Consider the following 22,709-nt stretch of genomic DNA (forward strand, 5'->3'; position numbering starts at 1 on the left):
GCAGGCTGTCCCCCTGCAGCCCATGGTGTACCACGGTGGAGCAGGGTTCCACGCTGCAGCCCGTGGAGGAGACCCCAGTGGAGCAGGGGCAGAGAGCGACCAAGAAGGAGCGGCGGAGACAAGGTGCTACAGACTGACCGCAGCCCCCATTGCCCCGCTCCCCTGAGCCGCTCAGGGGGAGGAGGTGGGAGAGGGTGGACTGGGGGGGGGAAAACCTTACTGTCTCCCTACTCTGAGTCTGCTTTGCCCATCACGACACCTGCTGAGTGAGCTCCCCGTCCTTATCTCAGCCCTTGAGCCCTTGGCATCGTATTTTCTCTCCCTTTCCCTTTCAGGAGGGGGAGTGAGAGAGCGGCCATGGTGGAACTCGGCTGCCCACCCGAGTAAAAGCACCACGCTGTAACATCTAAACTAAAGTCCCTTTGCTGCATCTGAAGTCCTTTCTTCCTTGTCCTAAATCTATGGCCTGGGGAGGAGTTTGCTCGCTTTTTATTTGCAGCATCCTTCTCCACATCTCGGTTCTGCCTTCTCTCGACATTAAAGCCTTAGTCCATTAATCCAATGTTTAATCTTTCCTTACAGACCATGTTTCCTAAAAGTCTGATCCTAAGAAGGGTCGTTCTTAGCATTGCTTCCTGGGTTCCTTGGGTGCTTTCTGCTTGGTGTGCATGTTCCTTGAAATACAATCCTCAGAAATGGACACAATTTCAGTGGAAAATTTCACAGTAGACCCCACACTCTGGATAGAGCAGTCTTCCGTCAGCCGCTCCCTCTCACCTTCTTCAACCTGCTGATGGAGCACGAGGTGGAGGGTGTCGCAGGCTTTCTGAAGGCGACACATGGGGGTCTTCCCTGAGCAAGGTGTTCCGCTGTCAGAGAAGGAAACGGCTTTGTTGTTTGTTTCTCACCATCGGCACTTTGTGGCAGTTTCAGCTGTGATTGTCTCACTACACATAACCTATTGGATTATTTCTTGGAGTATTTTTGCAGGAGTGGACATTTAACTCATTAGTTCAAATAGTGAGATCATGTTCATGTCATTCACTTACTTTTCAGCCGAATGCAACTTTTCATAGAATTTGCTAGCGTTGCAGGGGCCCAGCCATGACTGCTCTCCTCTTAAGGCACCTCCAGTGCTAAGGAGACGGGGAAAGACTTTGGGAGTGCATTTTGTGTCTTCCCAGTGGGATGCCGATGCGCTAAACTTTTCTACCACGGAGTGTGATGTGAATCTCCAAAACCAAGCAACAACAACACAACAAAAGGGAAAGGCTCTTGCTACTGTCTCCCATGATACCCTGCTAACAAAGCTGACAAAGCGTGCGACAGAAGAGCGGACAGTAAGGTGGGTTGAGAACTGGCTGACTGGCCGAGCTCAGAGGGTGGTGATCGGCGGCGCAGAGACCAGTTGGAGACCCGTGACAAGCTCAGGGGTCGGTGCTGGGTCCCGTCTTGTTCGACAGCTTCATCAGCGACTCTGATGAGGGAACAGTGTCCACCCTCAGCAAGTACGCTGATGATACAAAGCTGGGAGGAGTGGCTTGCACGCCAGAAGGCTGTGCTGCCATTCAGCGAGACCCAGACAGGCTGGAGAGCTGGGCAGGAAGAAACCAGATGAGGTTTAACAAAAGCAAGTTGCACCTGGGAAGTGTTATATATGGAGCGGTGATTCGTGTTGAGAAGATGGTTGATATTAATAAAGAAGGGGGAGATGTGGGAGTGTGGCCATGGGGGGCGGCAAACTTTGTGGTTAACGATAACAGTAGACTCTTAACGATGCAGCCATCAGGAATGTAAAAGAGTTTAGAGGGAACAAAGAAGGGTGATTCAGGAGACCCCATGCAGTCTCAGGGTTGCTTGTTCTCCAGCCATTAAGGCATGGAAGTTTCTGGGTGTTTGCTGTTGTTATTTGCAGAGTTGTTTGACCAATGAAAAGTTGTTTTTGAAAAGGACTGCTGTGGGGTGAAGGGTATAAGAGGGGAGCCTGCCCTCAAGATAATTAAAAAAAAAAAAAAAAAAAAAAAAGGCAACGCGATGCGATGAAGTTATGTCATCAATAAAGAAGCAGAAAGAAGGAATGAAAAGGAACAGGCTAGCAGAACGGAGACCAGGATGGGAAGAGGCACATTGATCGCCTCATGAAGATCGGTTCGGCCAAACTCAGCAAACGGCTCAGAGAAGCTCATACTGAAAGTCGCTGGAAACAGGAGCACCGGAGCTGGAGAGAAGCTCAAGCTGAGACAAGCGGAGCCTCACACACAGCTGGCCATCGCTGGTAAGCAGTTGCGCATTATGGGGAATCATACGTCCTTAGAAACAAAGACTGTCCTGGTAACCTTACGGCTTATTCTCCTTCTTAACAGTTGGACAGTTTACGATCCTGAAACATGGGACCAAATTGAGGTCAAGGTGTGGGACTCTGCAACTAAAAACGACAAGGTTGCAGTGAGATTGCTCGGTACCTGGCGAGCAGTCTCTGAGGCCTTAAAGAGCCATGTGGGACCACAGTCCAACACGTGTGGTTTGCCAGACAGTGAGGGAGCTGCGGGCTCCTTTACTGATCCGACTGCTACGCCATCGGCCCCTCTGCTGCTACAGCCATCGAAGGCCTTTGCTGTTCCGCCCCCTGGTGACCTGGACGTGCCTTTTGACCCAGGCCCTATTGGTCTTGAAAAGGAGATGAATATGCTTTTCTTTGATGCAGGAAGAACGGGATACATAAGGCCCGAAGACCGAGTTGCTTAACAACTTAAAGCGAGACATATTGCTCCCACGACTAGCCCTGGAATTCTCCGGTGTTTGTAATGAAGAAAAGGAATGGAAAACGGAGACTGTTAAGTCATGGAACTTAAAGGATTGTTTGTTACCTTTTCTGATTGTACCTATGTATAGGCGTACTCAAGTTGAGTAAGTCGTGGAACTTAAAGGATTGTTTTTTACCTTTCCTGATTGTACGTATGTATAGGCAGACTCGGGTTTAGTTTGTAAAAGCAATGTTCTGTATATTTAGAATGCTTGATGTTCGCGTGTGCGTGTTGGTGGAGCGTAGACTCCCCGCACACCCAGCGCTGTTTACTTGCCTTTTATACCTTTTATAAATATTCCTTTTATAAATATTACTAAATTCAGTTTGAGGTGAGACTCCATTTATAACAGAAGGAACAACCGCATGTATCAGTACAGGCTGGGGGACGACCTGCTGGAGAGGAGCTCTGCCGAGAAGGACCTGGGGGACGACAGGTTGGCCATGAGCCAGCAGTGTGCCCTGGTGGCCAGGAAGGCCAACGGGATCCTGGGGTGCATTAAAAGGAGCATGGACAGCAGGTCAGGGGAGGTGATGCTGCCCCTCTACTCTGCCCTGGTCAGGTCTCACCTGGAGTACTGTGTCCAGTTCTGGGCTCCCCTGTACAAAAAAGACAGGGATCTCCTGGAAAGAGTCCAGCGGAGGCTCACAGACAGGATACGGGAGCATCTCCCCTAGGAGGAAAGGCTGAGAGACCTGGCTTTGTTCAGCCTGGAGAAAAGAAGACTGAGAGGGGATCTTATCAGTGTCTATAAATACCTGAGGTGTGGGAGACACAGGGATATGGCCAACCGCTTTTCAGTGGTCTGTGGGGACAGGACAAGGGGCAATGGCTGCAAAATGGAGCACAGGAAGTTCCGCACCACTACGCGAAAGAACTTCTTCACGGTGAGGGTGACGGAGCACTGGAACAGGCTGCCCAGGGAGGCTGAGGACTCTCTGCAGATATTCAAGCCCCGTCTGGACGCCTACTTGTGCAACCTGCTCTAGGAAACCTGCTTTGGCAGGGGAGTTGGACCCGATGATCTCTGGAGGTCCCTTCCAACCCCTACAACTCTGTGAAACGAGCCCCGCAACGCCTACGTTTCTCTATCTTCTGTTTAACCTATTGGAGTGGCAGCTCCATTAATACAATGTTTCCACAGTCTTCTAACACTTGGATTACCCCTAACAATTGAAAAGAGGAAGATGCAGTCTTTCTAGACCAGGCTTGCATCAATAAGAACCCCTGGTTTTGAAGACGACATCGAACGGCGAGTTGCATAGTGGGGCCTTGGTCCTTCCGCAGTCCACAGACTCAAACGTTTGCAGAGCGGAAGCTTTGCAGAGCTGTACGAACACTGAAGATCCAGTTCTGCAAGAAGCTGATGCAAAAGCTACCTGGCAATGAGCAGTTTGGGTGAGGAAGAAAGAGACTGGCATTCTCATGGTGCATGGTTTAACCGAGTTTAGTCCTGTGGGCTGTGTCAACAAAACTGGCTTTGGTTTGTACCCTTTCAGGACACCGAGGACCCAATTTCATGTCTGTGGGCAGCACGGCTAAGCGGGCAGTGTACTCTGTGTCACCGGGGACAGAGGAGGGATTGACTGATGGGCAACGTCAGTGTGCCCTGCACAATGCTGCCGCCACCTTGCTGGAGCAGTTGGCTTGCTCCTAGCACCAAAACGAGCCTCTTGGAGGGCTGGAGGCAAGGCGAGGCAGAGCTGGAAGTGGTGTCAGGAAAGCCTCATGGCTCCTGCCAGGCACTGCGCCAGGCCTCAGCCCTGGGAGGCCAGCCCTGCCTTGCAGCCTCCTGGCGCCCATCGGCTGCCACAGCTCCATGCTGCCTAGCAACAAGCGCCAGCGGCCTCGCTATTGGCTGCGCCCAGAGGCGCTAAGGCAGGCAGCCAATGGGGCGGCGCCTGGCTATGATGGAGCAGAGGTGTCACAGGGCAGGGTGGGTGACAAGGTGCTGGGTGTGCTGGGGCTGCGGCACTCCGGCGATGGTGGCGCACAGGCGAGGCGCAGCCTTTGGGTTGCTTGTGGCCCCTGAGGAGTGCTCCTGTGTGCAGCTCTCAGTGTTGTCTTCACTGTGTGACCCCGCAGGAGGGTGTCGTCGTGCAGCTTTTGGTGTTCTTATCACGGCAGCTCTGAGCAGTTCTGCATCGTTCAGCTTTTGGTGGTTCTCCACTGCAGCCTCTGAGGAGTGCTTTCTTGAGCAGCTTTTGGTGTTTTCTTCACTGCGACTTGAGGAGTGCTTCTGCGTCCAGCTTGTTGTGTTTCCTTCACTGCGTTTCCACTGAGGATGCCTTCATTGTGCAGCTTTTGGGGTTCTTCACACCACGTTTCCCCTGAGGAGTGCTTCATCATTCAGCTTTTTTGCATTTTCTTCACCGTGGCGCTTGAGGAGTAATTCTTTGCGGAGCTTTTTGTGTTTTCTTCACCTTGTGGTCCCTGAGGAATTCTTCATCGCGCAGCTTTTGGGCTTCTCTTCACTTTGGGACTCCGGAGGAATGCATCATTGTGCAGATTTTGGTGTTTTCTTCACTACGGCCCGGAGGAGTTCATCATGCAGCTTGTGGTGTTTTCTTCTACTCGGCCCTGAGGAGTTCTGCACCATCCAGCCTTTGGCGTTCTCCTCACCATGTTTTCCTTGATGAGAGCTTCATCATGCCGCTTTTGGTGTGGTTTTCACCTTCCAGCCCCTGAGAAGTGTTTCATCTTCTAACATTTGGTGTTGTTTTTTTTTTTTCTCATTCTAGGCCCCGAGGAGTACTTCTGCGTGCGGCTTCTGGCGTATTCTTCGTTGTGGCCCATGAGGAGTTCTTCATCGTTCAGCTTCTTGGGATCCACGTTTCCACTTTAGGAGAGCTTCATCGTCCAGCTTTTGGTGTTTCTCCACTGCAGCTTCTGAGGAGTGCCTTCTTGAGCAGCTTTTGGTGTTTTCTTCACTGCGTCGCTGAGGAGCTCTTCATCGTGCAGCTTTTGGGGGTTTTCCCCACACCACGTTTCCCCTGAGGAGGGCTTCACTATATTCAGCTCGTTGTGTTTTCTTCACTGTGGCGCTTGAGGAGAAATGCTTCGTGGAGCTTTTTGGAAGGTTTCTTCTCCCTGCGGCCCCTGAAGTGTGCTTCTGCGTGCGGCTTTTGGTGTGTTCTTCACTACGGTCCTGAGGAGTTCTTCATCGTGCAGCTTTTCTGGTTCTCTTCTCCTTGGCCCCTGAGGAGAGCTTCGTGGTGCAGCTTGTGGTGTTTTCTTCACTGCGGCCCTGAGGAGTTCTGCACCATCCAGCCTTTGGGGTTCTTCACCGTGTTTTCCCTGAGGAGAGCTTCATCATGCCAATGTTGGTGTTGTTTTCACCTTCCAGTCCCTGAGAAGCGCTTCATCTTCTAACATTTGGTGGTTTTTTTTTCTCATTCCAGGTCCCGAGGAGTGCTTCTGCATGCAGCTTCTGGTGTATTCTTCATTGTCGTCCATGAGGAGTTCTTCATAGTTCAGCTTTTCAGGATCTCTTCATCATGCAGCTTTTGGTGTTTTCTACAATGAGGCGCTTTTTGGCATCTACCATGTCTGCAGCCAGACCGACAGCTCCGTGCCTGACGTGTGAAGAAGCACATTCTTCTGTTTGTTTTCAATCTGCCAACCGATCATTTCATGTAGAGCTGTCTTTTTTGTACTAGGAGGTGCCATGTTGTGTCATGCTGTTATAAATCTCTTTCAAACCATTTCTGAGTTCTCTTGCCTCATGTACTGGGTTTACGTGGCAAGGTTTTGGTAGCGGGGGGGCCATCAGGGTGGGTTCTGTGAGAAGAATCCAGAAACTGCGCCATGTTAGAGAAGGGCCCGCTGCTGGCCACAGCCAGGCCAAGAAGCGCTGTTGTTTGCGCCTCTGTGAGGCCAGATTTTAAAAAGGTGAAAAGAAACAAAAACAAACAAACAAACAAACAAACAAACAAAAATTGCTGCGGAAGAGCAGCTGGGAGAGAGGGAGGAATGAGAAACAGCCTTGCAGACGCCAAGGTCAGTGAAGAGGGAGGGGGAGAGGTGCTCCAGGCGCCGGAGCCTGCAGCCTGTGGTGAGGACCACGGAGAAGCAGGCTGTCCCCCTGCAGCCCATGGTGTACCACGGTGGAGCAGGGTTCCACGCTGCAGCCCGTGGAGGAGACCCCAGTGGAGCAGGGGCAGAGAGCGACCAAGAAGGAGCGGCGGAGACAAGGTGCTACAGACTGACCGCAGCCCCCATTGCCCCGCTCCCCTGAGCCGCTCAGGGGGAGGAGGTGGGAGAGGGTGGACTGGGGGGGGGAAAACCTTACTGTCTCCCTACTCTGAGTCTGCTTTGCCCATCACGACACCTGCTGAGTGAGCTCCCCGTCCTTATCTCAGCCCTTGAGCCCTTGGCATCGTATTTTCTCTCCCTTTCCCTTTCAGGAGGGGGAGTGAGAGAGCGGCCATGGTGGAACTCGGCTGCCCACCCGAGTAAAAGCACCACGCTGTAACATCTAAACTAAAGTCCCTTTGCTGCATCTGAAGTCCTTTCTTCCTTGTCCTAAATCTATGGCCTGGGGAGGAGTTTGCTCGCTTTTTATTTGCAGCATCCTTCTCCACATCTCGGTTCTGCCTTCTCTCGACATTAAAGCCTTAGTCCATTAATCCAATGTTTAATCTTTCCTTACAGACCATGTTTCCTAAAAGTCTGATCCTAAGAAGGGTCGTTCTTAGCATTGCTTCCTGGGTTCCTTGGGTGCTTTCTGCTTGGTGTGCATGTTCCTTGAAATACAATCCTCAGAAATGGACACAATTTCAGTGGAAAATTTCACAGTAGACCCCACACTCTGGATAGAGCAGTCTTCCGTCAGCCGCTCCCTCTCACCTTCTTCAACCTGCTGATGGAGCACGAGGTGGAGGGTGTCGCAGGCTTTCTGAAGGCGACACATGGGGGTCTTCCCTGAGCAAGGTGTTCCGCTGTCAGAGAAGGAAACGGCTTTGTTGTTTGTTTCTCACCATCGGCACTTTGTGGCAGTTTCAGCTGTGATTGTCTCACTACACATAACCTATTGGATTATTTCTTGGAGTATTTTTGCAGGAGTGGACATTTAACTCATTAGTTCAAATAGTGAGATCATGTTCATGTCATTCACTTACTTTTCAGCCGAATGCAACTTTTCATAGAATTTGCTAGCGTTGCAGGGGCCCAGCCATGACTGCTCTCCTCTTAAGGCACCTCCAGTGCTAAGGAGACGGGGAAAGACTTTGGGAGTGCATTTTGTGTCTTCCCAGTGGGATGCCGATGCGCTAAACTTTTCTACCACGGAGTGTGATGTGAATCTCCAAAACCAAGCAACAACAACACAACAAAAGGGAAAGGCTCTTGCTACTGTCTCCCATGATACCCTGCTAACAAAGCTGACAAAGCGTGCGACAGAAGAGCGGACAGTAAGGTGGGTTGAGAACTGGCTGACTGGCCGAGCTCAGAGGGTGGTGATCGGCGGCGCAGAGACCAGTTGGAGACCCGTGACAAGCTCAGGGGTCGGTGCTGGGTCCCGTCTTGTTCGACAGCTTCATCAGCGACTCTGATGAGGGAACAGTGTCCACCCTCAGCAAGTACGCTGATGATACAAAGCTGGGAGGAGTGGCTTGCACGCCAGAAGGCTGTGCTGCCATTCAGCGAGACCCAGACAGGCTGGAGAGCTGGGCAGGAAGAAACCAGATGAGGTTTAACAAAAGCAAGTTGCACCTGGGAAGTGTTATATATGGAGCGGTGATTCGTGTTGAGAAGATGGTTGATATTAATAAAGAAGGGGGAGATGTGGGAGTGTGGCCATGGGGGGCGGCAAACTTTGTGGTTAACGATAACAGTAGACTCTTAACGATGCAGCCATCAGGAATGTAAAAGAGTTTAGAGGGAACAAAGAAGGGTGATTCAGGAGACCCCATGCAGTCTCAGGGTTGCTTGTTCTCCAGCCATTAAGGCATGGAAGTTTCTGGGTGTTTGCTGTTGTTATTTGCAGAGTTGTTTGACCAATGAAAAGTTGTTTTTGAAAAGGACTGCTGTGGGGTGAAGGGTATAAGAGGGGAGCCTGCCCTCAAGATAATTAAAAAAAAAAAAAAAAAAAAAAAAAGGCAACGCGATGCGATGAAGTTATGTCATCAATAAAGAAGCAGAAAGAAGGAATGAAAAGGAACAGGCTAGCAGAACGGAGACCAGGATGGGAAGAGGCACATTGATCGCCTCATGAAGATCGGTTCGGCCAAACTCAGCAAACGGCTCAGAGAAGCTCATACTGAAAGTCGCTGGAAACAGGAGCACCGGAGCTGGAGAGAAGCTCAAGCTGAGACAAGCGGAGCCTCACACACAGCTGGCCATCGCTGGTAAGCAGTTGCGCATTATGGGGAATCATACGTCCTTAGAAACAAAGACTGTCCTGGTAACCTTACGGCTTATTCTCCTTCTTAACAGTTGGACAGTTTACGATCCTGAAACATGGGACCAAATTGAGGTCAAGGTGTGGGACTCTGCAACTAAAAACGACAAGGTTGCAGTGAGATTGCTCGGTACCTGGCGAGCAGTCTCTGAGGCCTTAAAGAGCCATGTGGGACCACAGTCCAACACGTGTGGTTTGCCAGACAGTGAGGGAGCTGCGGGCTCCTTTACTGATCCGACTGCTACGCCATCGGCCCCTCTGCTGCTACAGCCATCGAAGGCCTTTGCTGTTCCGCCCCCTGGTGACCTGGACGTGCCTTTTGACCCAGGCCCTATTGGTCTTGAAAAGGAGATGAATATGCTTTTCTTTGATGCAGGAAGAACGGGATACATAAGGCCCGAAGACCGAGTTGCTTAACAACTTAAAGCGAGACATATTGCTCCCACGACTAGCCCTGGAATTCTCCGGTGTTTGTAATGAAGAAAAGGAATGGAAAACGGAGACTGTTAAGTCATGGAACTTAAAGGATTGTTTGTTACCTTTTCTGATTGTACCTATGTATAGGCGTACTCAAGTTGAGTAAGTCGTGGAACTTAAAGGATTGTTTTTTACCTTTCCTGATTGTACGTATGTATAGGCAGACTCGGGTTTAGTTTGTAAAAGCAATGTTCTGTATATTTAGAATGCTTGATGTTCGCGTGTGCGTGTTGGTGGAGCGTAGACTCCCCGCACACCCAGCGCTGTTTACTTGCCTTTTATACCTTTTATAAATATTCCTTTTATAAATATTACTAAATTCAGTTTGAGGTGAGACTCCATTTATAACAGAAGGAACAACCGCATGTATCAGTACAGGCTGGGGGACGACCTGCTGGAGAGGAGCTCTGCCGAGAAGGACCTGGGGGACGACAGGTTGGCCATGAGCCAGCAGTGTGCCCTGGTGGCCAGGAAGGCCAACGGGATCCTGGGGTGCATTAAAAGGAGCGTGGACAGCAGGTCAGGGGAGGTGATGCTGCCCCTCTACTCTGCCCTGGTCAGGTCTCACCTGGAGTACTGTGTCCAGTTCTGGGCTCCCCTGTACAAAAAAGACAGGGATCTCCTGGAAAGAGTCCAGCGGAGGCTCACAGACAGGATACGGGAGCATCTCCCCTAGGAGGAAAGGCTGAGAGACCTGGCTTTGTTCAGCCTGGAGAAAAGAAGACTGAGAGGGGATCTTATCAGTGTCTATAAATACCTGAGGTGTGGGAGACACAGGGATATGGCCAACCGCTTTTCAGTGGTCTGTGGGGACAGGACAAGGGGCAATGGCTGCAAAATGGAGCACAGGAAGTTCCGCACCACTACGCGAAAGAACTTCTTCACGGTGAGGGTGACGGAGCACTGGAACAGGCTGCCCAGGGAGGCTGAGGACTCTCTGCAGATATTCAAGCCCCGTCTGGACGCCTACTTGTGCAACCTGCTCTAGGAAACCTGCTTTGGCAGGGGAGTTGAACCCGATGATCTCTGGAGGTCCCTTCCAACCCCTACAACTCTGTGAAACGAGCCCCGCAACGCCTACGTTTCTCTATCTTCTGTTTAACCTATTGGAGTGGCAGCTCCATTAATACAATGTTTCCACAGTCTTCTAACACTTGGATTACCCCTAACAATTGAAAAGAGGAAGATGCAGTCTTTCTAGACCAGGCTTGCATCAATAAGAACCCCTGGTTTTGAAGACGACATCGAACGGCGAGTTGCATAGTGGGGCCTTGGTCCTTCCGCAGTCCACAGACTCAAACGTTTGCAGAGCGGAAGCTTTGCAGAGCTGTACGAACACTGAAGATCCAGTTCTGCAAGAAGCTGATGCAAAAGCTACCTGGCAATGAGCAGTTTGGGTGAGGAAGAAAGAGACTGGCATTCTCATGGTGCATGGTTTAACCGAGTTTAGTCCTGTGGGCTGTGTCAACAAAACTGGCTTTGGTTTGTACCCTTTCAGGACACCGAGGACCCAATTTCATGTCTGTGGGCAGCACGGCTAAGCGGGCAGTGTACTCTGTGTCACCGGGGACAGAGGAGGGATTGACTGATGGGCAATGTCAGTGTGCCCTGCACAATGCTGCCGCCACCTTGCTGGAGCAGTTGGCTTGCTCCTAGCGCCAAAACGAGCCTCTTGGAGGGCTGGAGGCAAGGCGAGGCAGAGCTGGAAGTGGTGTCAGGAAAGCCTCATGGCTCCTGCCAGGCACTGCGCCAGGCCTCAGCCCTGGGAGGCCAGCCCTGCCCTGTGGCCTCCTGGCGCCCATCGGCTGCCACAGCTCCATGCTGCCTAGCAACTAGCGCCTCTCGCTATTGGCTGCGCCCAGATGCAGAAACAGGCTGGTTTTATGTGCTCTTCCCCCTGGCAATGGTCTAATGGCCTACAGATCTCCTGCAGTTGGGGTCAAGTCTCAGGGCTTGTCATTGACCTTCAGGGCTTGTGTGTTCCCTGAGTTTGGCCCCTTTTTCTTCCTTCTCCCTCTGGGAATCGGAGAACATCCCTAACTGTTCCTCCCCAGCAGTGCGGACAACTCATCATGCATCTGGAAAACTGCATCCAGTTCTGGTCTCCCTGACACAAAAAAAAGACAGGGATCTCCTGGAAAGAGTCCAGTGGAGGACCACAAAGATGATACGGCGCCTGGAGCAGCTTCCCTATGAGGACCTGAAAGGCTGAGCAACCTGGGTCTTTTTAGCCTTGAGAAAAGAAGACCGAGAGGGGATCTTATCAATGTTTGCAAATATCTTAAGTGTGGGAGACAGAGGGATTTGGCCAACCACTTTTCAGTGGTCTGTGGGGACAGGACAAGGCGCAATGGCCAAAAAATGGATCACAGGAAGCTCCACACCAACATGTGAAAGAACTTCTTCACGGTGAGGGTTATGGAGCACTGGGACTGGCTGCCCAGGGAGGTTGTGGAGTCTCCTTCTCTGGAAATATTCAGGACCCATCTGGACACCCACCTGGGCAGCCTGCTCTAAGGAACCTGCTTTGGCAGGAGGGGTTGGACTCAATGATCTCTCGAGGTCCCTTCCAACCCCTTCAATTCTGTTATTCTGTGGAAAAAAAAAAAAAAAAAGAGAGAGAGAGAGAGTAAAAAAAAAAAAAAAAAAAGGAAAACAATGAAAGAAAGAGATTCTGAAGGTAAATTAAAAATTTCAGTTTTCTCAGAAAACCTTTCTTACCTTCAGCACAAGCAGGAGTGGAAAATCCACTCGGTTCAAGCATACGTTTTTATCTGAACCTACTGTCTTGTTTAACCAGACTGGAAAGAAATCCAAATAGGAGTGTAATGGCTAACCATGGGTGTCCTCATAAACTCGTATCTGAACTAGTCGTCATAAACCATAAATAATTTAAATTGGCACCTTATATTATGCCCATAATAAAGCCAAAGTCCAGCAGCTCCGAGCACACAAAGGACAGAGTAGGATGCCGATCTGTCCCATTCTCCCCTCCAGTGGCTACAAAGTTTCAGTGTGTAACCTCCATTTAATCATCACCTTTGCCTCCTCTGCATAAGGGAATGTCAAGAACAACTTTTATTACTGCAAATTTATTTCCCTCTTGATAAGCTCTCAGCCAAGAGGCAAATCAACAATCCGAGTTTGATTTCCCTTCTCCACCCCAGACTAATAGTACTATAACTACAGCCAGGTCCAAACCTCTATTAAAATTAAATCTACCCCTGTGTCCAATAAGTGCCTCCAGCAGGAGGAAATAAATCTGGGTAACTTTGAGTAATGCAATCATGCTGTAAAAAATTGAAAATACCTGTCAGTCCACAAGAACAAGGGATCTCTCTTCTGAACAATCTATAGCCACAGGGATTTTTTTTGGCTCTCCTCCAAACCTGCTTCAGCAGCAAAACAGACTATACGATTTCTACACCCAGGAAAGTGTTTTAAAGTCTTTTTTTAACCTTCAAACCACAGTGCAGAGATGTTGGCTGACCTAATTCATTTCCTACTGCTTGGCAGTTTAACATGCCCCATGTGCTAAGAGACTAACAAACACGCAGAGCTGCTGTGTCTATGGCATCCATCCACCCACCCACCCTCCTTGCTGGCAGAAGCAGCACCCCTTGTGTGCACAGAAGAAAACAGAGCTTCTCCAGGCTGGTCTGACCAATTGCTGCTTAATGGCAAGGAATATCTCAGTTACATGGAAAAATGATTATCAGTGAGAGGAAAAAATATTGAGCCCAATAGCCTCATCCCAATGTTCATGAATCAAATGCACTGCTACAAGGAAATTGATGCAAAACAGTTCAAATATCTCCTGTAATTATAAATGCTATTCTAACCAGTAAATTGCTTATATGCCAACTTGTGACACAGGATGTTGTACGCCATGGCATTGTAAGTAGTTTTACCATTTACTCATAATAAATATATACAGATAGATATACAGATAGAAAATTTAGCCTTTTTTTTTTTTTTTTTTTTTTTTTTTTTGCATTTTAAATGCTCCTTACTCGTAAGTCTTTCACTCCATAGTAAGTTTTCTACCCCAAGATGTAGAGTGCTTATTTCACTGGAAAACCACGTGGTTTAGCCCAGTCGGCAGCTAGGCACCACACAGCTGTTTGCTCACTCACCCACCATGCACTGGGATGGGGAAAAGAATAGGGGAAAAAAAGAAGAAAATTAAAATATTGGGGGTTGATATAAAGAGTGTTTAAGAGGACAGAAAAGGAAAGGATAATAATAATAGTGATAAAAGAATATATAAAATAAGTGATGCACAGTGCAATTTCACGAACCACTGACTGATGCTCAGCCTGTCCCCAGCAGCAGCTGACCTTCCCTGGCCAACCCCCATCCAGTTTGATTGTTCAGCATGATGCTGTAGCTATAGGACATCCCTTTGGGCAGTTTGGGTCCACTGTCCTGGCTGTGTCCCCTCACAACTTCTTGCACACCCCCAGCCTCCTTGCTGGAAGGATAGCATGAGAAGCCAGAAAGTCCTTGACTTCTCTTGCTGAAGTCCTTGAGTTGTTGCACTGCTCTGCAACAGCTAAAACATCAGTGTGCTATCAGCATTATTCTCATCCTAAACACAAAACACAGCACCATATGAGCTAGACAGAACATTAACTCTATCCAGCCAAAACCAGTGCAGAAAGTATTAGGTTAATCCAGCTCCAGCTCAGAACTCAGAAGGAGAGAAAACAGAACAGGAAAACAGCTGTGACATGCAGCTACATTCTGTGAATAAGTGAGATCTGGGTAACTTAAAACAGCACAGTGCTGCCAGCTTGACACATTCACAAATCATGAGCCAGATCCCTAGGAATTCCAAACATGGCTTAAGAACCATGAATTTTAAAAAATCAAAATAGTATGGAGTTCCTGTTATTTCCCTACACGCACTTAAGCCACTTGGATCACATTTCAAGCTACATTTCCTATTTGGCAGCATCAGCTAAAAAGATTTTCTCTTTATTTTACTTTTTAACTGAAAGCTGAGATTCTCCTGCAATCACACACTCGAAGGGCTGGGACCATGGCACATAGCAGAGGTGCTAAGTATCAGTGCTTGAGAAGTTGGAGACGTGAGAGAGGAGGACTCTGCCTCTGCTGTCTGAAAAAATAAATAAATAAATAAATAAATAGATAGATAGAACAAGTCTTGACAGTTGGGGGAATGTATCCTTGAAGGAATAATCAAGCTTCCCATTCCTCTATCTGTAAGTATATTTCAGCACAATCTTAATTGTGTAAAACTACTGCATTACTATGGATAGGAACAATGAATTAATTGCTGAACTCTGAGAGAGACAAGCAGCAAAGGCTTTGTAGAGTCTCCAGATGACTTGTTTTACTAGTTGGGTCCTACAAAATTCACTCTACCTTGGATCGTGATATATTTGCTAGGAAAGATATCAGAAGAGGTCCCCAGATGAACCAGCATGTGCATCTGGTCTGCTGATGCCTTTTGATTCCAAGCAGTCATGCACAAGTAGTTTCATGGCAAAGAAGAGGTTAAGCAACAGCATAACTAAGCCCCAAAATTATTTCTATGAAACTCAATTTTTCTTAATAACAAAGCTAACTCTTTTCAGTTCCTTTAATCAAAAGCAGAGTGCTTGTACTTTTAATTATATCCACGAGCTGTGAGAAGAGTAATTTGGCATCATGCGATGCACTATTAGACTGACCTCCAGAATAAGACAGTCAAAATGACATTAAAATATTATCAATTTTCTGAGACTCATTAAGGTATACTGAGAAGGTAGGAATGCTACCGTGTTGCTTGATCACTGATTCATATTCAACCAATATATTATCTACATCTTTTATATCTCACCCACGATTTCCTTACCTGCAGATCAGTTGTTCTTTCTGAAGATTCTCATTAACTTTTTCAAAAACATTTACTCAAAAACAAAACAAAGCCAACAATATATTAGTGAGTTCACAATTTTGTGTGTATTATGAGAATGTACACTCCAAATAAATTGAAGTTTTTACAATCGAAATGTTTATCACTTCTTTAAAAGATTTCATCACTTCTGAGATATTTCACACGCTAAATACTGAGAAAACCAGTAAAACCATTAGTATCACAAAACATCTGTGTGGGGGAGGAAAACAACTAATGCCTAAACCAATGTATGAGGATGATTTGATGGGACAGAAAGGTCAAATGTGCATCTGACTCCGTACTCTGATTCTAGTTCATAGCAGCTATAAATATTACTTGGGTACAGGGAACTGGGTAACCCTGCCTATTTTATTTATGTAGGACATTGGACACAATCCGATATACTTAGTAGTCATGAGAATGGGACAGAATAGCCTACTGCCACAAAGGAAGTGTTATTGTGCCTTTATTATAGAGGATAACCCGATGCACAACAGCTAAATCAGAAAGCCTATGTTTCATGTGCCTAAATCTCACCAGTGACATAGCTGAAGTCACATAAGAAGTCTGAAACAGAAGCAAAGCGTGGATACACATACCAGCAATTCCAGTCCAGTTCCTGAGCCTGTTTCTAACATCTCCTAAATATTGACACCAACTATGTGGGACATTATTCATGCTTTTAGCAACACATTAGCTGAAACTTCATTCTGGGCTGTGGAAATCCACATGGTTGACTACTGTTCCTCGATGTAGCCTTCAGAGATGATACTTGCTCATATCAAGCATATTCTGTGTACTTTCAAAACACAGACAGGTATAACACACTTTCTTGTGCTAACAACTCAAAAGAAGTCAATTCAGTCAGTAAGTTATGGGTGTAACTGACAAGTACATAACACGTTTTTTGTGATGAAGAAGATTGCTGAATTTCTCCAGGGCAGTCTTACCCCTTGCGATCGTTATCACATGTTGATGTTCTTGTCACATTGAGTGCCTAGCATTTTCATATTCTCTGAGGATTTAATTTGACTGACATCTAGAAAATAAATTCTATTACCACCAACCTAAATAAATGGCTTTGAATTCTGTCTCCTAGTCATATTACAAGAGTCTGAATGAGGTATCAAAGTGTATAATAACTTTTAAAGTGGCTTCAATGACCTGATGAGATGATATAGCTCACAGAAAGTACCTCTTGAAGAGGTGATGGTGTTTATGCTGTTCATGTACCATGCCAAATTAAACCCATCATCGCTTAGAACCTGCGCCCTAAGGAGCAGGCACCATGCCATTCAAACAGATGGACCATAAGTGCACACAGCCAAGAGACATTGTTATGTGTATTAAATGTTTGTTGAGGGCAAGATTCCCAAGCTGGAATAATGAATTAACTCTTAAGGATTCTCTGACTGTACATAAATGGTATGATCTAGGCCTGTAATGGCTTAGCTCTTAAAAGTAAAAGCTCACCACATTTATACAAGCAAAGGAGGATAAAATCATCATGGCAATGAACCCCTGTAAAGACATTTCCAATAGCATCTTTATCCCTCATAAGCATTTCTGCCAGAAGTCAAGTATATTTCAGGAACATGGGGAAAGTCTGAAAGCCAGTTTCACTAAACCCAGAGGACAGTAACATAAAAAAACACTCGCTGAATAAATTCAAAGTAATCATGAAATAAATAAATAAATAAAAGCAAGCTATAATTGCCTTTTTTTTTTTTCTTCTTACACTTTATGGCAATGATCAGCATTGAACAAAAACTCTTCCTTAGTTGATGATTTTAGTCCAATTGCTAGAAGATATTCTATAACAGGCAGATGTAACCACAAAGGTGAAGTGTGAGGAGTAGGTTTCAGAGAAAACGCAATTCTCCCACCTGCTTCTTGGAAGTTAGGGTTAAAGAGCACAATAAAGCTTGCCCAAATTTGCAGCCAGACAATAATAATAGCTCTAGCCCTTGTGATCTGCTCCATTTATGCCACACAAACCAAGGAAATCTGACATTTCCTCATTTCCCATCTTAATATGGCAATCAAACCTCTTGCTTTAGGGAAGTCTACAGCAGTTTGTTTTCCTTTTGCATGAATTTCTACTTGTCTAGTTTCTCTAATTCCCCCCCTTCAGTTGGATTGCCTAAGTACAATACTCATAATACCATTCTTTCCGTATGCCCTTGCTGTCTGAAAACACCCATTTCCTATGGGCCATATCAGAGCATACCTGTAGACATGGTAGCTACTGAGTTGTTCAAAGGATTTGTCCAAGCAGGTGGCACACATGCATACAACCATTTGAAAAAGAGCACAATAGGTTATTTAGGATCCAGGCATCCATGTTTCTCTTCAAAATTATCAGAATTCTTCAAATCAAAGTGCTTAGGTTGACTAAATTAGTGTAATTTATCAAATGGCAAGGGCACAAACATGAAAGCTCTCCACGCACCATATTTAGGCTTAGCAAGCATCAGATTGTGATTAACAAAAAACCACCAAACCTCATCACAGTGAAAACATTGCTTGTATTTGCTCCAGATGTTATTAATGTTATCTGGAGGCCTGCTGCTGCCAGTTAAACCAAAGCTATTCTCCTCTTCAATGACTCAATCAGCTGACATGATATGGTTGCAGATGTTCACAAAAAGCTGTTGCTTTGAAAAGACTAACTTAGCAAAAACTATAGATGTGCTTTTTACCTTACTTTGAAAAATCTCTATAGTGAAGAGTCATACATAACAAATTCCTCTGTGTGTGCATGCACATGTGTGAATTTGTGGCTAATGACCAGTTGTGCTGGACAGAAAACTCAAACAACAGTTTTTATAAGATTTGCAGGAAGCAAAAGTAATTTTAGGTAGTCACAAATCTACCATGCATCTTACTCCACCCACAGATATAACAGCAAAGAGGAAAAGAGGATGGCCAAAGAACCAGAAAACACAATTGCTGGCACTTTGATAGCCCTGAACTGCAGTAAAATAGACCTTAAGGCAGCTCTCTTTCTGGTGGTAAAAGTTGGGAGATGGGATGTAGCCTGACCTTTATCCCAAATCTATCACTGTGTGGGATAGTGGTATTCCCTTATGTGGATGTTGTAGGAACCCAGGTTAGGCAAGGTGCTTCACTGTGCACTCAGGAGAAAAACACCAGCTTTTTTGGAGGCCAAGTCAGAAAAACTAAATTATCTTCTTATCCCTAAAGTGCATTCTGGAGGCAATTCCTTTGCTTTGTTCAGCAAATATTAGAGATTAGCCAGCAATCAGAGCCTAATCTTGTAATTTACAATAAAGAGAAAATAGCACCTGTCCTCTAAGCCTTGCTATAAAACTCCTGAAAAATAAAAGAAAAAAAAAAAAAAAAAAAAAAAAAGAGAGAGAGAGAGGGAGAGAGAGACTGGCCAGCATCAATGGCTGTGTCCCTTTCAAGTACATGAGGTTCATGTGGACTACAGAAACCGAGATCTTGAAACGTAACTCCCTGAGATTAGCAAAGGCTTGAAAAATGCCTGCATTTACCTATCTCTACTGCAGCTTTTGCCAAGTTTTAACTTGTGTAAAATTTGCTTATTTTTTGCAGAAGCACTTTGAAATCAATAGTAGAGAGAGAAAATATTATTAATAATTATTGCTTACTTATTATAGGCAGTAAATCAAGAAGAGTTGGTAACATTCAAGCACTGCATGTATTTTTTAAACTTCAGTACAGAATTGCTGCTCGTTCTAGGAATTCAGTTCATGAAAGAACAGGATCCAGTGTGGGAGAACTTCGGCCACAAGTCACAGTTTATAACACATGGAAGAAACAAGGTGTCAGCATTCCCTGTCACTTCTGACACAAAGGACAAAAATATCCCTCACCACTTTGGCAGTGCACAACAGAAGAACAGAAATGTAAAACAATACTGAGCTTATTGGTAAGGTTAAAAGTACAAAAATCTATAGATGCAATATTTCCACTTTCATAGTGAAACATTGGTTGGCTGAAAGCTTCAAAAATGCTCCTAATAATTATGATTGCTGGCCATTCATCTGTAGCTCCATTTTAGATTAATCAAACTGCTCTCAATCCTTTTTCATCATGTTGGTCATACAGAACAGTTCAAATACTTACAATTTTTCCCTCTTTTACTCTGTTGCTTACAGGTCTTTACTTTTAGAGTCCTCATGAAACAATGTTTCCAGTTTTAATGCTGGAAGAAAAGGAATCAGTTGTATTTGGGGCTAAGGTCTGTGGCCAGGATCCTTTCCTGACTGGCATTTTTTAGAATGGATTCTGCCTAAAAAGCACACAGAAAGACCAGTTGGTCACAAAGAAGTGGTTTCCATCAGTCTACATCTCCTTTAAGTCCTGACATGCTTTCCAGGTTATGTACTGGCCTGACTCACGCGAGCCAAAGCAAAGGGCCTGGGATGCACTCAGTTCTTGGAAGTGCCAAGTACAGACAGCACAAATCAAAACAGAAGTACTACCTAGAGCAATTAAGAGAGCAGAATTCATACTGGATGGCAGCCAGAGAAATTACCAGGGTAAGATATTAGTCTTTTAGAAATAGATGAAAAAGGGGAATCTTTAATTTCCCTCTAAGGCTTTTGCATGTTAGTCTAGAAACAGTACAGGAAAAAAAAAAATAATAATAATACGGTTTTGCAGTAGAGAAATCCAAATGAAACACAAAATGCAGATGTTTTTGTAATTTCCCTTCTTGGCTAGAAGGTATTTTGCAAGATCAGCCATTGCTTGATAATTAAAAAGACTTCAACCAGTCATAGAAACAGATTAGATAATTTGGGTGCTTGACCTTCCTGCAGGACTTCTAAAACCTTACTGAAGTACTACAAATTCTAATAATAAATAAATGAATAAATAAAAATTTAGACCTGTCTTTCTAAAGGAACTTACTGTAAGTAGAGCTTAGTTTCACCACCAGTTGCATATTAAAATAAAATGCTTCTGTTAGAGACAAAGTGTTTTCCATTTCCTACTTCCATCTGCAGCAAAACTGGAGGCTCTGCCAAAGAGTATAAGTCAGTGACTGTATGTGGGCTCCTCAGTCTTCCAGTCTTTGTGGCTAGACCAGAGGAATGCACAAGCTGTTCCTAGAATTGACATGCTGAAAGAAGGATTTAGCTTCTATGTATCTGGTGTTTTATTTGCAGATGGATGTGACTGCTAATGCGCTGTCCTCTCTTTCCAGCATCTATCAGATTTAAGCTTTTCACATGAAGGAACCAAAGAACACATGACTAGTGTTTCCTGGGTTTTGCCATATCAGGTAGCAAGATTAGCTGTGAACCAAAATGAATTTTCTTCGGGGGTAGAAAAGGGGAGAAAGAAAAGAAGGTATCAGGATGGTTTTTCATTTTGTTATTGTTTATTTGGGTTTGTTTGGTTTTGGTTTTGGAAGCTTCAGGTTCAATGGTCCTGTCTGTAGAATTGCTCCCAGGAGCACTTCTGCCAAAACATTCCCAAGTACCTACACTCTGCACCTCTTTCTGTCACAAACTTGGGCTTACAAGCTGAAATATCATCATTAGATTCTAAAAACTTGCTTCAAAACCCTTCCTGTGATGATACCTCATTTTTATTTGCCTTTATATCATCATGAGCACTTCTGGGTTGCCTGCAAGTTAATTAGGAATGCTAAACAGGCTGCCAAGACCTCACGTCTATAACAGAAAATATGTATTGTTCAAAGCAAAAGAGAGTGAGGGCAGGAAGGTGGGCAAGGCTGACAGTCTGAAAGGCTCAAAGTCCTCTGCCTCCTTTGCTTACCTGCCAAAGTTGAACTAGAGGGACTTTGTGTTGGTTGTTGCCTTTGATGACTTTGCTAACGCCTGGTGGGATGCAGCTCGGGGCTGCTTTAGGTGTTAGTTGTGTCCCCAGCTCTTCCAGGCAAATCAGAGGAGTGCGAGGCCCCAAACTTAGGTCTTGCAAAGTAAGAAATTTTCAGTTCTCTTTTAAATAACAGTAATCTCAAAGGATTTAGAACTGCATTGTTCAACTCAGTGTGAATTTTGACACTGAATTGTTTGAGAACTAGCCAGTGTACTAGGAAATACTTAATTAACCTCTCTTCAGGAAATTTTCATTCTCATTAACATAACAGAAGTACATTAAATGATTCTCAGATTTGCTATCTGTATATGAGGTATTTTCCAGTTTCTGGCAAGACTATATCTCTAACACTATTACTTCTACCCAGGCCTATATAAATATTTTTAATTATTATTACTTTAGGTTTGGCTTTTTTGTTGTTGTTGGTGGTTTTATTTTGTTTCATTTTTAATTTGAGTTAGACAGTTAGACATTGTCTTTGTAAGCCTGGGAGAAATGTGCTTGGGAGTTAGTATTGTGCAACTGTCACCTAGCAAATCCCCTGAATAGAAAGGTTCTTTTAATAACCAGAAACAACATTTTGTATTGCTCCTTTGTTTGTGTGATTTTTTTTTTGTTTGCTTGGTTTTTGTTTTTGCTTGTTTTGACAAACATATATAATTAGTGTTTGGGCACCTGAACAGGGAGTGTTTGAATTCTAATTTTCTCACCTCTCTTTTAGTATCTGGCAATACTACTGAGTATTTTATGCTTTCTTTGGATAAACTACTGGCCCCACTGACCTCAGTGGGAGTGCTGCCATTGATTACATCAAGGCCAGCATTTTCCTTCCAGTCTCTGGGAAGCTTGTATGGGGTTCGTGCTAGTTAGCCTGCAAACAGTAATTAACTGTACTTCTCTCCTGTAAATCACAGCAACTTCCCAGGAGAACAGAAACTAGAAATGTTTCTGCTCTGTTTCTTTTCCTCTTTAAGCTGTATGAAGACCTTAATCAATAAGCAACTGATACAGTGTGTATCACTTGGATTATAGTCTTGGAACTTGGACTATAGTCTCCTGAAAAGGCAGATACACCAAACTCTTCCAAGAGAAATATCTTTTCCATGATTCTTCAAGTAATGTGAAATATTCTCCAGTGTCCTCCAGAAAGCTGAAGAAATGTTAGATCTAACATTAAGGCATTACAAAGTAGGATGTAAAATTGTTCTCTTCCTAGGACATCGCTTGTGCTCTGGGACCTTTGTAGGGCGCTCAAAATACAAAACTTCATTTTAGTCAACCT

This window comes from Aythya marila (assembly GCF_965140915.1).
Source record: "Aythya marila genome assembly, chromosome: 9".
Classification (NCBI taxonomy): Eukaryota; Metazoa; Chordata; class Aves; order Anseriformes; family Anatidae; genus Aythya; species Aythya marila.